Source organism: Meles meles, chromosome 9 (assembly GCF_922984935.1).
Source record: "Meles meles chromosome 9, mMelMel3.1 paternal haplotype, whole genome shotgun sequence".
Taxonomy (NCBI): Eukaryota; Metazoa; Chordata; class Mammalia; order Carnivora; family Mustelidae; genus Meles; species Meles meles.
In genome coordinates this window covers 102900923-102915831 of record NC_060074.1, presented here as the reverse complement: position 1 = coordinate 102915831, position 14909 = coordinate 102900923, and positions in this window count along the sequence as shown.

The window sequence follows — 14909 nt, the reverse complement described above, 5'->3', positions numbered from 1 at the left end:
ACGATCCCACGCATACCTGAAAGAGGAGGTTCGGGTAGTGAGGTACACAAAGGGAGAGACCCTAAGGCCACCTCCATCCTGCCGCTTCACCCGAGCACTTCTGGCTGGCAGGGGCGTCACGGTGCCTTGAGAAGTTCTCTCTGGCTCTGGGCAGGAAGAGCGCTGCCTCTAGGCAGTCTGGCAGAGGTCCCTGAGAGGGAGCCTTTAGGACCCATCCCCGCCATCCCTAACCCTGCCCCACCACATCCCCATCTGTCCTTCCCACCCCACCCCCTTGTATTTGCTAACATCTCTATGTTACAGATCTTCCAGGTCTTCAGATCCAGGTTAAGGCTGGGAATTATTTTTTGTTGACCCTCAGGCAAAGGCAGAAACCGATTGGAAGGGACAAAATCCCCCTAACCTTCTGCTGCTCCCCTCCCCCATTTTCAGCCTCATACTTTTTTTTTAAGGTTTTATTTATTTGACAGGGAAGAGAGACAGTGAGAGAGGAGACGGAACACAAGCAGGGGGAATGCCGGAGGGAAAAGCAGGCTTCCTGCTGAGCAGGGAGCCCGATGCAGGACCAGAGTCCCAGGACCCAAGGGGAAGGCAGACACCTAATGACTGAGCCACCCAGGCGCCCCTCAGTCTCAGACTTTTAAAAAAGAGTTCAGTCAAAATGAATTCAACCCGAGGCTGCATTGCTTCTGTTCCTGGGCATAGGTTAGAAACACAACGCAGAGTCCAAAGTGTCCTTTTTATTTTCACTGCAGCCGACCGGAAGTCCTCCACTGGCTTCTTACGACATCCCAGGAGCAGCAGGGGGGGGCGGGCACTGCACCCTGAGAGTCCGCTCCCAGAGAGACGCTTTCTGGAAAGGCCCCAGAGCCTGTAGCAGGTGGAAGTGTTTTCTTCCCTGGAGCAGTCCCACACCTGACCCCTGGGGCAGTGTTTGGGGATCTGGACCCAGCAGGGAGGAGACCCCACGAATGTCCTTCTCCTCTGCTCTCCCTTCTTTATCCGCTTGCTAAATAGGTACTTTCTGCTTTCTGCATACTCTGTGCGCTGGTGCTTGCATACGCACGCACCCTTGAGAGCAGACTCCTGGGGCAGAGGAAGCAACCTGCAAGGAAGTAAAAAACACTTAACAGGCCTAAGGGTCCACCCCAGAAATGGGCTGTTCAGGGATCCCAAAGATGGGGATGCTGTGGTTGGAGAAGGCTTCCTGTTTCCTGAAATGCAGGGGCGAAGTGGGCCAGATGGAGGGTTGCACTTGGTAGGAGCATGAGAGGCTGGGATCAAGGAGACAGAGGTGCAGGTGTAAAGGCCAAGGCGCGGGGTTTTTGCATTTGGTCTTGGAAAAAGTGGGATGTTGGATGGTTTTTGAGAAAACTCACATGATGAGAACAGTCCTTGAACAGAACATGGGGACCAGCCTTTGAAATAGTTTCACAATAATGTTCTCCCCATTTTATTGGGCAACATTGTAACAAGAACGAAGAACATCGAAAATGTGACAGAACTCCCGTTGCCCCAGTCAGGTGCCTAGCTCGCTATTGTTCTCGTGCCTTTGCTCCCAGCCACATGCACTTTTTTTAAGCCTAAAATCAGTTTTTTTTTCTTTTCACAGATTTCGCTTAACACGTTCCGTGTTGCTCTATAGTCTCTTCATAGTTGTGTATTTTATAGTGTGCCATTTAATCCTTGAGAGACCTTGGGCAACTTAGACTCTGTTTCCTCATTTCAGAAATGAGGCTAATTCCATCTGCCAGGAGATGATCACAGAACGGGGTAGTTAGAGGAAGCCCATGGCAGAGGGTTGAGGAAGTTTTCCTTACCCGGGTGACTACTTGCTACTGAGTTTAAACCTTCCATTCAGTTCTCTTGCGGTCTTTGATGTAGATCCTGTTTGTTCAATTGCAATGACTCCAACATTGGTAGCAAGAAAATTCTTGCACACATTTTATTTCCCTTGATCTTACCCACACCCTTTTAGGCCTCATTCCCATTCGCAGATGGAGAACAGGAGGTCTGTGGCCCTGCCTTGTGCCTCACAGCTGGGACTCAGCTCTTCTGACTTTTCCCCCACCCCCCAGCCCATGTGTCTATGGAGCCAAGCTGCCCTCTCTGCACTGTACTGGGATCCAGTCTGATTGTTTTCCTTTAACTGTTTTCTAGAAATTACTTTATATAAAGAGTTTGTTTGTCATGTTAGAAAACGATGTTGTCTCTGGGGCGCCTGGGTGGTTCAGTCAGTTGTGGGTCCGACTCTTGATTTCGGCTCGGGCCCTGATCTCAGGGTCCTGAGACTGAGCCTCATGCTCAGATTAAGCTCATTGAGCTCATTTGAACTCTACCCTGGGCGTGCAGCCTGCTTAAGGTTCTCTTTCTCCGCCCCCCCACCCCAGTGCACTCTTGTGAGCACTCTCTCTCTAAGAAAGAAAGAACAAAAAGAAAAGAGAAGAGAAAGAAAGAAAGAGAAAGAAAGAAAAAGGAAGGAAGGAAGGACTATTGTCTCAGTTACAGGTCGGCTTGGGCTTCTCCACCCGCATCTCAGTTTCCCTCTCTGCACTCCAGCCACCCTGGCCTCAGCTTTCTGGAAAGGGACAAGCACATTCCATTCTCTGAGCTTTGGCGGGTGTGTTGCTCCTTCTCTCTGGGATGCTCTTCCCTCAGGAGAGGCTCATTGGCCGCCTCCATTCTGGTTTCTTGCTCACCGTCTCCGCCCCCCGCGACCCTCAGCTGACAATCTGTCCATCTCTCTAAAGCTGTTCTCTGCTTAAAACCAAAGTGACAAGGTACCTGTGAAGTATGTTGGAGGAATGTAAAGCTTAAACAACATACGGGAACACACTTTCTAGTTTTATTTTGTGTTTGTTTGTTTGTTTGTTTGTTTGTTTTGAGAGACAGCATGAGAAGGGGCAGGGTCAGAAGGAAAAGCAGAACCTCCCACCCCGAGACCCCCCACCCCCACTGATCAGGGAGCCCTGATGTGGGACTCGACCCCGGGACTCCCAGGATCATGACCTGAGCCAAAGGCAGTCGCTTAACCAACTAAGTGACCCAGGGGCCCAGGAAAACACTTTCTGATGGAGGAAATAAACAAAAGGAAAAAGAAATGAGCAACAAAGAATCTATGAATCAAAATATTGGTTCCAACAGGAAAGAGGCTTATTATTAAAAAAAGAAGATTCTAAATATCCTAATTTTACCTTTTGAATAAAGATGTACAAAATAAACAAAATGTCTTCAGATCTTGCATGGTTAATAGCAGAAGTTTTTTTGTAATGAACAAATCTAATTTTTCAGAAAGCTGAATTAATTATAAGCTGTTCTGTCTCCCACTGTTCTGTTTTATTTGTCTTCACAACACTTCGCCACGTGACATCTTGTTGTTTAATTTCATTCCTCTTTGTTACCTACCTTCCCCCACTAACAACAAAGCTCCTCCTAGGCAGAGAATCTCCTCACTGCTGTTTCTTAATATCTAATTCTGTGTACACAGAAGGGGATTGAAGACATTTGAACCGATGTATTGAAGGAACGGAAGAAGAATTGTTGGGAGAGGTGGTCTGTGGGTCCCAAGCACCCGGGCACGTTCCTGTAGGGCACACCAAGGATCCAGGGCCCTGACTGGTCATGGCGCAGGCCACTTGGCAGAGTTGTGTTTGCAGCAGGTGGCCTTAAGGGATGAGGCGACCTCTCCCCCAGGGCACAGGGCAAGCTTCCCTTTGCTCCCTATAGAAGGCAGATGAGCCCCCAAGACCAGCGCTCTGCCCCTGTAACACAGTAGTCCATCCCCCACCCTGGTCAGGTGCAGGTGTCCATCACGGGTCCTCCTGTAACCTCCATGGGACTTGGGAAATGTGGGGACCCAGCACAAATGTCCCTGGAGCTCAGGCTACAGCTCTTGCCCAGAGCAGTAACCATCCTTTATCTCTGACCCGTGGTCTCATATCTTCTGACACCATCTGCAAATAGTTAGCAAGTCACTTGTTGCTTGCAAGGACCAAGTACCATCAGAGCCCCGCCCACCCAGTACCTTCGTTTGCTGAGTTTTAAATTACAATGAGCAGAATTCTTTTGCCCCTTTGGGACTTCTCTTTGATGCATTTTTCTCCCAAATTTAATAACTGAGCTGAAACAAAGGAACAGTATGATTGTTCTTTTTACATATTTCCGAATTGTGCCTTAGAGAGATTTCATGGATTTATTGTTCTCTTGGCCCAGGCTTTGGAGAAACAAGAGAGATTGACAGCCCTGTCCAAATCAATTTTTTATGGTTAGAAGAAAAATGTTTAATTGGTGCATTATGATATGTTTTGTTTCAATTTACATTTCTTCAATGGCGGAAAATCCTGCATTATTCCACCTGGTGATTTATTATCTATCTATGTAGAGCTGTTCATCCCGTTTTAACTACTTAACACAGGAATCTGGGTACGGACCTTACGAATATCGATCAGCTGCAATGGAATTAGGGAGGAATTTCTGTCAGTGTTGTCACTTGCTGTTTCCTCTGTCATTCCTCTCTTTGCATTTATTCTCTTACATTTTGTTGAATAAGGGTTTCTTTTATATAGTAGGACACATCGATCCTGTCTCCATCAATGTCTTTAATTTACTCTGTAATCATAAGTTGCTTTCCTGCCCTCTACTTCTGCTATTAAAATTTATGAGCAGATTTAGAAACGTTACTCTCTGATTCCTCTGGAGTCGCGTGGGACCCTGCAGGCGACGGGGTCTGGGTCGTCTCATGCCTATGCTGTGTGTCATCCTGTCCCAGGGAGTCCAGCCCCGGTTCTTGAGAGCTTGTTTGGAGGTTCTAGCAGGGGAGCGCAGCTACTCGTATACCCTTGACCGAAGAACGGTCCTCTCCTCTATCGGGGAAGGTCGTCCTCTTCGACCGAGCGCGCAGCTTCGGGAGGGACGCACATGGAGCGGTGAGGGAGGAAGGGGACACCCGCCTAGCCAGCCAGATCAGCCGAATCAACCCTGGCGATCAATGGGGTGACAGATGTCGCAGCCAGATCGCCCTCACATCCGCCCCGGTTCTTAAGAGCAAGACATGGCATGGGTACAGAGGCAGATAGGATGCTGTCCTGATCCCGGATTCCTTCCAGCCACCAGAGAAAAGAATCTGGTCACCGGAATGCAGGAAACATGTACCAACAGCTAATTAGAAGTACAAGCAAAGGTTTCTGGTCTCGCTGGAGGAGAGAAATCACCTCTGAAGAGGAAGGGCGGAGAAGGTCTCTTGAAGGAGGCAGAATCTGACCTGGACATTAAGAGCCTGGAGGATTTTTACCGACAGTGGGGGGGGGGGGGGGAAGAGGAGGAGGGAATGCTGGGCAGGAGGAAAGGGTGAGCCAAGGCTTAGAGGAGCAAGGAGAGCAACAAGAATCCAGACACACCAACAGAAAATGGTCAGAAAGTGCCTCCATGGACTCAATGAGAGTTTTTTCAGTTTGGGCTCGTCCGTTTTTGTTTTTAATGAAACTCAGGGAGAACATTTCTATCTTCTTTAGTCAGCTGATGCTCCTATCTCTCTTTACTACTTTCATGCCTCTCCCATGATTTTGTTCCTGGGTTGTTGTGCTGTTATTAAAAAGCATTCATTCTTTGATATTATTGCCCTTGTGTTCTCCCAGATGATTTTTTAATATCATCGCATCAGGCTTTTTTCCTATTTGTTCATTAAGTCAGACAAGCATTACGTCCCTTGAGAAGCTGTTCTGATCCCTACCTCCGCTGCACCCCCAGCCTCCGCTGGTGCCCTTGCTCCCGCTGGCCCTGGAGGTCAGTCCTGGGACAGAGACACGTTCCTGTCTCTGTACCAGATGACAGGGTCCCTGAGGATATGGTGGGGCTTCTCCCTGCTCTTCCTCTGGGTGTTACTCAGGACCTGGAGTGGCTCCTAAAGCTGCCTGGAGGGGGAGAGGGAGGGAGGGAGGGAAGGAAAGAAGAAAGGAAGGGAGGGAGGGAGGATGGATGGAAGGAAGGGCCAGTTCACTGGAGATGGAGAACAGTTGAGGGTGTTTAAGTAAATCAGGGAAATTATCTTATCACAGAAGGTGAGGAGAAGGGATGCCTGAGTGGCTCAGTCAGTTAAAAAGCACCTGCCTTGGGCTCAGGTCATGATCCCAGGGTCCTGGAATCGAGTCCGTAGCAGACTCCATGCTCAGCAGGGAGCCAGCTTCTCCCTCTGCCTGCAGCTCTCCCTGCTTGTGCGTGCACATGTCTTTCTCCTCTCTTTCTTCTCTCTGTCTCTGACAAATAAATAAAATCTTAATAAAAAAAAAAAGTTGAGAAGAGATCTGCTAAGCACAAAGCTAGGTAGAAGTGAAGAACAGGGGGAAAAAAAGGAAGTAAAAGAATTTCCAAATGACTGAAAGAAGAAAAGCAAACCAGTTTGTAGCCAGGGAAGAAGTCAGGGCAGGGTCTAGAAAAATTCCCACGTCACAGCTCAAACGTGGTCTGATTCTTTAGTTCTCAAACTTCAGTGTGCGTCTGGAGAGCTTTTTGAAACACAGATTGCTGAGACACCAAACCCCTCACCCCCTGGGTTAGGTCTGAGCTGGGGGTCAAGTTTGCATTTATAATCAGTTGAAGCTGATGTTGATGCTGCTGACCGAGGGACCACATTTGAGAACCGCTGGTCCAAAGTAGGTTCTTTATGCACTTGCCATGTGCTCTGTATAACTCATTAACCCTCACTGAACACCAAGCCCTTTCTATACATTAACACGTTCAGTGCCGACAACAATCCGAGGTGATACTTTTATTACCTCCAGTTCACACATGAAAGGAAGCAGCAAGACAAAGTAAGTTTGGGATCAAAATCATGTCGCTTGTTAAGCTCTAAAGTCTGTCTGACTATAAGCAATGTTAAACGCTATCAAGAAGTCAGGCTGGGGGCACCTGGGTGGCTCAGTGGTTTAAGCCTCTGCCTTCAGCTCAAGTCATGATCCCAGGGTCCTGGGATCGAGTTCCAAATCGGGCTCTCTGCTCAGCGGGGAGTCTGTTTTCCCGCCCCCTCTGTCTCTCTGTCTGCTTGTGATCTGTCTCTCTGTCAAATAAATAAATAAAATCTTAAAAAAAAGAAAAAAGTCAGGCTGGGTCTGTCAACTGTGGGATCGTGGACAAGCTACTTACTTCTATGCCTCAGTGTCTTAATAAGTGGGGATTAGAGTAGCGCACATCCCAGAGGATTGTTGGATTCAATGAGTTAATTCACAAGAACTATCATTATAATTATGATCCAAAATGTACCCTATTCTTAAGGATCTATTTTCCCAGCTAGAACACAAATTCCATGAGGACAAGAAATTTGTTCTGTTGGCACTGGGACCCCAGAACAAAACCTGACACAACTTGACTCACAACAAATACATCTTGTCTTGTTACCTTTTGCCAGAGAGTCTTTTCATTTGAAATCAGCATCATTCATATTTGGAGAGCCGGCTTTTGTTATATTTGCATATCAACATCTAAATGCATTTACTACCTGCGTCTAAGTCAGTGTTGCCCAACCTAAGCACTATTGACATTTTGGGCTAGATAATTCTCTACTGCATATTGGGTGGTGAGGGCAGGGGACAGGGGAGGAGGGTAGCTGTTATTCCAGGATGTTTAGCAGCATCATTGTTCTCTACCCACTGGATGCCAGTAACAATTCCCCAACTGTGACAATCAAAAATGTCTCCAGACATTTCCTGATGTTCCCTGTAGTTGAGAAACACTGATTTAGGGCAATCAGATGGCTCTCTCTAGCTGGCATCTCCCGTCTGGAATGTTCTGCTTGACCACAGGTATTCTGAGTCCATCTGAGTACCCCTCCTGTGGTTTCCCAGAGAAAGGTCCTCAACATGGGCGTGGTTTCCCACGTGATAACCTACATTCAGGAATCACACCGAGGAAACCACTGGGTGCTGGGTATAGCTGTTGGGAATCACCATTTGCAAGGGTTAGCCACGCCCTTCCATGTGAGTGAGGGCCCTTGAGCTCCCCCCTCCCCGGAGCTCCAGCTTCAGTCCCTCAGTCTTCATACCCCATAGCCCAATTCTGGGGTCTCCAGCTCCCCAGAATGGCTACTCTTATCCAGAATAAATGTTCCTCCCCAGGCTTTGCATGAGTTCCTCCCTTGCCAAGGCAAATATCAGCTGAAACCCCAGAAGAGGTATGTTCCCTGAACTCAGAGTCTGTAACAATGCCTGATGTGAAGCATTAAGAAGAAAGGAAGAAGTGAAGACAGGTGCTGCATGCCCCCGACTACAGTCCCAGTACCATTTTTGCTCCTGTCACAGATGGTTAAGTTCTCGAACAAGCATGCCCCTACACACACACACACACACACACACACACACACACACCCCTTTAGGAACAAACAAAAATATTTTAAGGACATTATAATGTCAATCCATACTTGGAGGAATTTCTTTCCCCTAAGGGGACATGATCAGTAGAGAAGAATTCCACATAGAAGAAAAACACTCTCCTTGTGCTTCCGGAACCTCTTGTTCCAGAAAGGATGGCCCCTTTGCCTTGACATAACCAAAATACTCAAAAGAGTTGCCTGCCGACAAAAGGGAAATTCAGGCCTCCACCCCCAGAAACATCAAAAAAATGCCTGCAAAACTTTGCAATAGCCACCTCTCCCCCTCACACCCGCTGCTTGTCTTATCGAGGTTTGTCAGCCCGCGTCCATTCAGAGTGGGAAATACATCTAGGAACTTAGCCTTTGTACAGTAACATCAGCCACCGTGTCCCCTGCCTTTAGAAAACAATTGTTAACCACATCTTTTCAGTTATGTCTCATGTCAAAATGTAATACCTTTTTAAAAAAAAGATTTATTTATTTATTTATTTGACAGAGAGAGATCCCAAGTAGGCAGAGAGGCAGGCAGAGAGAGAGAGGGAAGCAGGCTCTGTGCTTAGCAGAGAGTCCGATGTGGGCCTCGATCCCAGGACCCTGAGATCATGACCTGAGCCAAAGTCAGAGGCTTAACCCACTGAGCCACCCAGGCGCCCTGTAATACTTTATTAAATGCACGTTCCTCTTCTCTGCTGTAAACGCCTGTCCTTTGTCCTCAGCCCTCCCCCTTGTGGTCTCTGCGGGGTCTGGAGATGGTGGTCTTTCCCACCTCCCACCCAGGGAGAAACTGGCCTGGTTTCTGGGTTGGGCCCTCAGCCTCTCCACTACCGCAGCTTTTCTTTTGAATGAAAATGGATGAAAATAATTTCTCCAGATAAGCAACAGGCGTACCTCCAACCCACTATCAAAGTAATGCCAATAATCAGATGGTGAGGAGGCCACGGATTGCACGGAACACTGGGTGTTGTACGCAAACAATAAATCATGGGATGCTACATCAGAAACTAATGATGTACTGTATGGTGACTCACATAACACAATAAAAATAAATAAAATAAAGTAAAAAGCATTTTAATGCTAAAAAAGAATATAATAATCCGATGGTGATGGAGAAGAGAAAACATGTTCCAGGAAACATCGAGGCATAATTGGCATTTGTTTTTCCATTGTGTGGGTGTCTGCTAATTTGTTTGCAGGAATGTGGGGAGAGACAGGGCCTTAGAGTAATTGCTCCTCCCACTACTCTTGGAGTCTTAATTAGCAGATGGGCTGCTTTTCTTCCCCCCAGCTGCTTTCTTTTTCAGGACCCGAGGTAGGGGCTTCTGTTTTTTGTTCCATGCATTCAAACCTCAACCCTTAAAAATCCCACCTCTCTTGCTAAAGCAAAGGCCTCAGGCAAAGACCCTTGGTCTGGAGCTGGAAGTTGTCCAGAGTCAATGATGAGAATAAAGACTAACCAGGACTCCCAGGACCCTACACATTCGGCTCTCACCTCAGCGTGGTTCTATGGCAGGCAGGCAGCTGGAGACTCTGCCCAGCTCAACAGTCTCCGGGCTCCTGGGTCTGTTCCCACCCCAGTCTTATGCCCTCTGGCTCATCTGGCCACGCCTTGAGTCCTTCATCAGAAGAAGGGATAGAAGCAGAATAAGGCGAGGGAGCAGAGGCCCACGTGACAGAGAAGGGTGAGCAGTTCACAGGAAGGCAAAATTGAGAAGCACGGTTATGATGAGGTACAGAATCTCCTTCCTTCCTCCCATAGGCTAATTTACATACCACACCCTGCACCATCCCAAGGACAAGGTGTTTGATTGGTTGGTTGGTTGATTTTAAGGACAAGGTGATTTAGCCTCAGATCCTATAACTGAACCATCAGTTCTAGAAAGACTAATAGTTGCAATATTGAAGTCCCCAGGAGCAAAAGAGAAAGGTACTTAGAACACAAAATGAATCTAAGAACTCTGAGGCTCTTACTTTGGAAAGGCGAATTAGGAAATTGCATGAAGTATACAGGAGAAAAATAGATCAAGAGAAGATGATACTTGGTGAGTTTAATATATGGATTTATATGATGAATGCAGGCAGCCATAAGGAAATACCCTTAATTTGTTGCTTGTTGGTGGATTTTATTTTTTATTTTTTTAAAAGGGGTGCCTGGGTGGCTCAGTCAGCCTTCTGCTTAGGTCATGATCTCAGGGTCCTGGGATGGAGCCCCGTATGGGGCTCTCTTCTCCACAGGGAGCCTGCTTCCCCCTCTCTCTCCGCCTGCCTCTCTGCCTACTTGTGATCTCTCTCTGTCAAATGAATTAACAAAATCTTAAAAAAAAAAAAAAGATTTTGCTGATTTATTTATTTGAGAGAGAGAAGATATGTGTGCCCCAGCAGGGGGAAGAGCAGAGGGAGAGAAAGAGTCCAGAAGACTCCATGCTGAGCATAGAGTCAGACTTGGGGCTCCATCCCGTGACCTGAGAGCATGACCTGAGCCGAAACCAACAGTTAGAGGCTCAACGCACTGAGCCACCCAGGCACCCCTTGTTAGTGAATTTAAGCTGTGAAGTTTGAAAAGCATGAATTATTTGGAAAAAGTAGATTCTAAGAAAAATCCCTCACTCCCTGTTATGCCTCACACTTCTGGATGAAGATCCCAATTCTGCCCGTGATCCTTGAGGGCAGAGTTATTATGACAGGAAGCCCTAGACTTTCTGGGGGGCCAGCGGCTGGTTCTGAGATGACTTCAGATCCCTGCTGCAGGAGAGGCCCCTGTCATTTCTCTGTTCCTGGTGTGATGGGGGCGGGGTGGGGAAGGGGGAGGTGGGAGGGAACGGGCGTGGCAGGAGAGGGAGAAATTGCCTCAATGAACTTCAGGATTGGGAAGCAGGGAATAAAGCTTTCAAGTCACTGAGATCCCACTGACTGGGCTCCTCTTGGCCCCCTTGCTTTCTCCCCCCTGCCTTGCTCTCATTTGGATCTTTCTCTTCACTGGAATGTGATTTCCTGTGGGTGGGAGGATCGTCATTGTCACGCCTCCTCCGTGGACCTTCTTTGATATTTATAATTTCTGGTTCCAACACATTTCAGGCACGCTTCTATCTCGTGAAGTCTGAGCTTTTTCTCTGGCCTTTTCCAGAGTCTGGTGTCTGGATACTCTTAAACTTTTTAGGCAAACTTGACTTTTACCTTGAAAAAGACGGTTTATACAATGGATCATTTTACTTGTACAAAATTTTCCTTCCCGTCTCTGCGGGTCACAGAGAAAGCAGAGGGCTTTCAAGGTTTGCTTTCTTTGTTTGGCGCCCACTTTTCCTGCAGCCTGTCCACGCACTTCTTGAACAATGACTTGACCTGAGGCTCAGTTTGCCGATGGAGTGAAGAACCAAGCGGGATCTCTGGAGCCTGAGGTTGTGGGCGCCGGTGTCAGCTCAGCGGTGGCCAGCAGAGCGTCCTCTGGTCAGGACACATCGCTGCCCTGCACAGCGGTCCTCCTGCACACCTAATAAGGGAGTGACTACCTCATCACTGTCTGTTCCAAACTGCACTGGGCAAGTTAGCATGGCAGCCTCCTTCCTCCTTCCTCTCTCCATCCATTTCCCCCCTTTCTTCCCTCACTTCCTCTCCAAGCTACCAGAGTTGACCCCCAGGTCCCTTTCTCGGCCTGAAGGACTTGTCCCTTCCCCTGGGGCTGCTGCCACAGACGCTCCTCCACCCCCAGCTCCTTCTGGATTTGCTGTTGCTGAGGGAGTTCCTCGCCCAAAGTCGTAGCCCCTTCTGGAAGCAGCCTGCAGCCACGGTCCTCACAGTCTCTGGAGTCCTGGCCCCCGCTGCCCAACTTGAGACTCAGGAGGGTCTTCACAGCTTCTGAACCTCACAATGGGCTTAGCTAATGGACAAGGATGTTAGCGGAAATCAGGGTTCAGCTGCTCCCTCAGCCCAAACCTTCGTTCATCCCCAAAGAAGAGATGGGTAGCAGCACAAGCTGATGACTGATAAAGATTCATGAGCTACCTACCATTCAAACAGCACATTCACAGGAAAGCACTGATGGGCTGCGAGGCATGCCGGGAGGCTTCCTGGAGGAGGTGTGGTAAGAGCTGGGACTTGCCCAGGGGTAGCATTTGAAATGGACCAGGAACGGTACAGGAGATTTTAGGGAGAGGAAATTGCTCAAAGGATTTGAGAAGGAACATCCCTCTTTTGTGCAACAGGAGTTGTCCTCGAGCAAAGCAACGGTCGCCGTTTGTTGTGGGGTGGTATAGGAGCAGGTATAGGAGCTTGGATAAGCTCGACCGTGGTTAGACATCAGATCTGGAGGAACTCTGGCCTCCAGACAGTCATCCAGTACCCACAAGCGGTGAGGAAGAAGTGGGCACGCTAGAGCAGGACGGCCACGCACGAAGCAGACTTAGGTAGACGTGACTCTGACTGTTGGCCCCAGGTGGGCAGAGATATCATAATACTTAATGCCAGTAGTTGAAAATCACTCCCAATTTGACTTAATTTTAACAAAAATTCCCTAATTTTTAAGCTGTTGTAATGGAGGACAGTGAACCAAATTTCACGACATGTGTGGCTGGTCTTGAACTTCTGACCGCTGCAGTGCAGGTACACTTCCCCCTCCTGGGCTGTGGACACATTATGATGGGGGTCAGACAGGGCACTGGGCATGAGCCACCGCACTTGACCCTTCCTGGCCGTGTTTGTTTAGGATTATTTTGGAGCAGTTCCTACAATGGGTTAGCGCTGGGACAAGGTTGGCGGAAGGAAACCAGGTGGGTAACGAGTTCAGTGATGGATCAAAATCTCATTTCTTCTTATGGCTGAATAATATGCAGTTGAAATGCGTAAACCACGTTTTGTTTCACCATTCATCTGTTGGTAGATGCCAGGTCGTTTCTGCCTTCTGACTCTTGTGAATAACGCTGCAATGAACTTAGGCATGTGAGTGAGTGTTTGAGCCCTTGTCTTCAATTCCTCTGGGTATCCCCCTGGGGGTAGAATATACACCTGCTGGGTCATGTGATAATTCTGTGTGTAACCCACCGAGAAGCCACCAACCTGTGGCCCACAGCACCTGCTCCCTTTCGCTCTATGGCAACAATATATATGAGTTTGTTTCTCCACATCCTCACCTACACTTGATATTTTCCATTTTTCAAACCATCGATATCCTAGTAGATGTGAAGTGGTATCTCATTGTAGCTAATATTTAGTTCTTCATTGCAGAAATTGCTTTGCATATTTCTGTTTTCTTTCTTTGCAATAATTTTAACAAACTAGCTCTGTTTCTTTACTCATAGTATTGTTGGGTTTTTAGTGTATATCTTTTTGGAAATAGATTTGATTCAAATCATGCACAAAGGAGCAAAGTAAAAAAATTATAAAAAGCCTGAACTGCTTTCAAGGAGCTCACATTTTGAGTTTTGAAGCTCTCCATTCAAAATGCTTTTCACTCGGTGGTTCAGTCAGTTAAATGTCAGCCTTTGGCTCAGGTCGTGATCACAGGGTTCTGGGATCGGGTCCTTCGTTGGGTTTCCTACTCAGCCTCGAGTCTGCTTCTTCCTCTCTGTCCCTCTCTGCTTGTGCTCTCTTTTGCTTTCTCAAATAAATAAATAAAATATTAAAACGAAATTGCTTTTCACTTCCCACATACTCTTGTCATGGAAGATTTTCTTGTTTTCTCTGTTTTTCTCCTATGAATGTCTTGTGTTATGCCTGTATGGTCCAATGGAGATTTTTCTGTTTCCTGAGCAATCAGGCAGTTGAACTCATGTAGTCAAGAAAGCTGCTAGTCCTTGTTGTCTTTTTGGGATAACATTTATATTCTGTTGATCAGATATGAAACTTGCAGGATCATAGTGTTCTGTACCGAGGATGCAATGATACAGGGCTATGGAAGTCACTACCATCACACCCACCTTTAGGTTACCATGATTGACTCTATGACAAAATTCTGGAAATTCTCAGATTGTCTTTCTTTAAAACTTCCCCAAATACTAGCCATTATTTCCATTAAGGACTTTAGGAATGGCAGTCAATCACAATGGAAAATAAAACATGCTTTCTTTTCTTTCTCTTTCTTGCATGTTTTGAATATGAAATGGGAGAAAGATGACCTTTGGGTGCTGTTTCAAAATCTTTAAAAAATTGTGCTGGCATGTAATAATAATAATAAAGAATGCATTTGACAAATCTAACACCCTTTCAAGATAAAACACTCAATCAACTAGAATTAGAAGGGAAATTCCTCAGCATAATCAAAGATAGAGATGAAAAACCCACAGCTAGCATCATGTTCAAGGGTGAGAGTCTGAAAGCTTTTCCCCTAAGACTAAGAAAGACAAAGATGTTCACAGTCACCCCTTCTGTTCACTGTAGCTGAACAAGCAGCAGTTAGGGGAGATAAAGAAATGAAAGGAAGTAAGTCACAGATGACATGATCTTACATGTAAAAAAACTCTAAAGAATCCACAAAAGGCTATTAAGAGCTAATAAATGAGTTTATCAAAGTTGCAGTTTATAATATCAACATCCAAAAAGGGTTATATTTCTTACTTCTCAA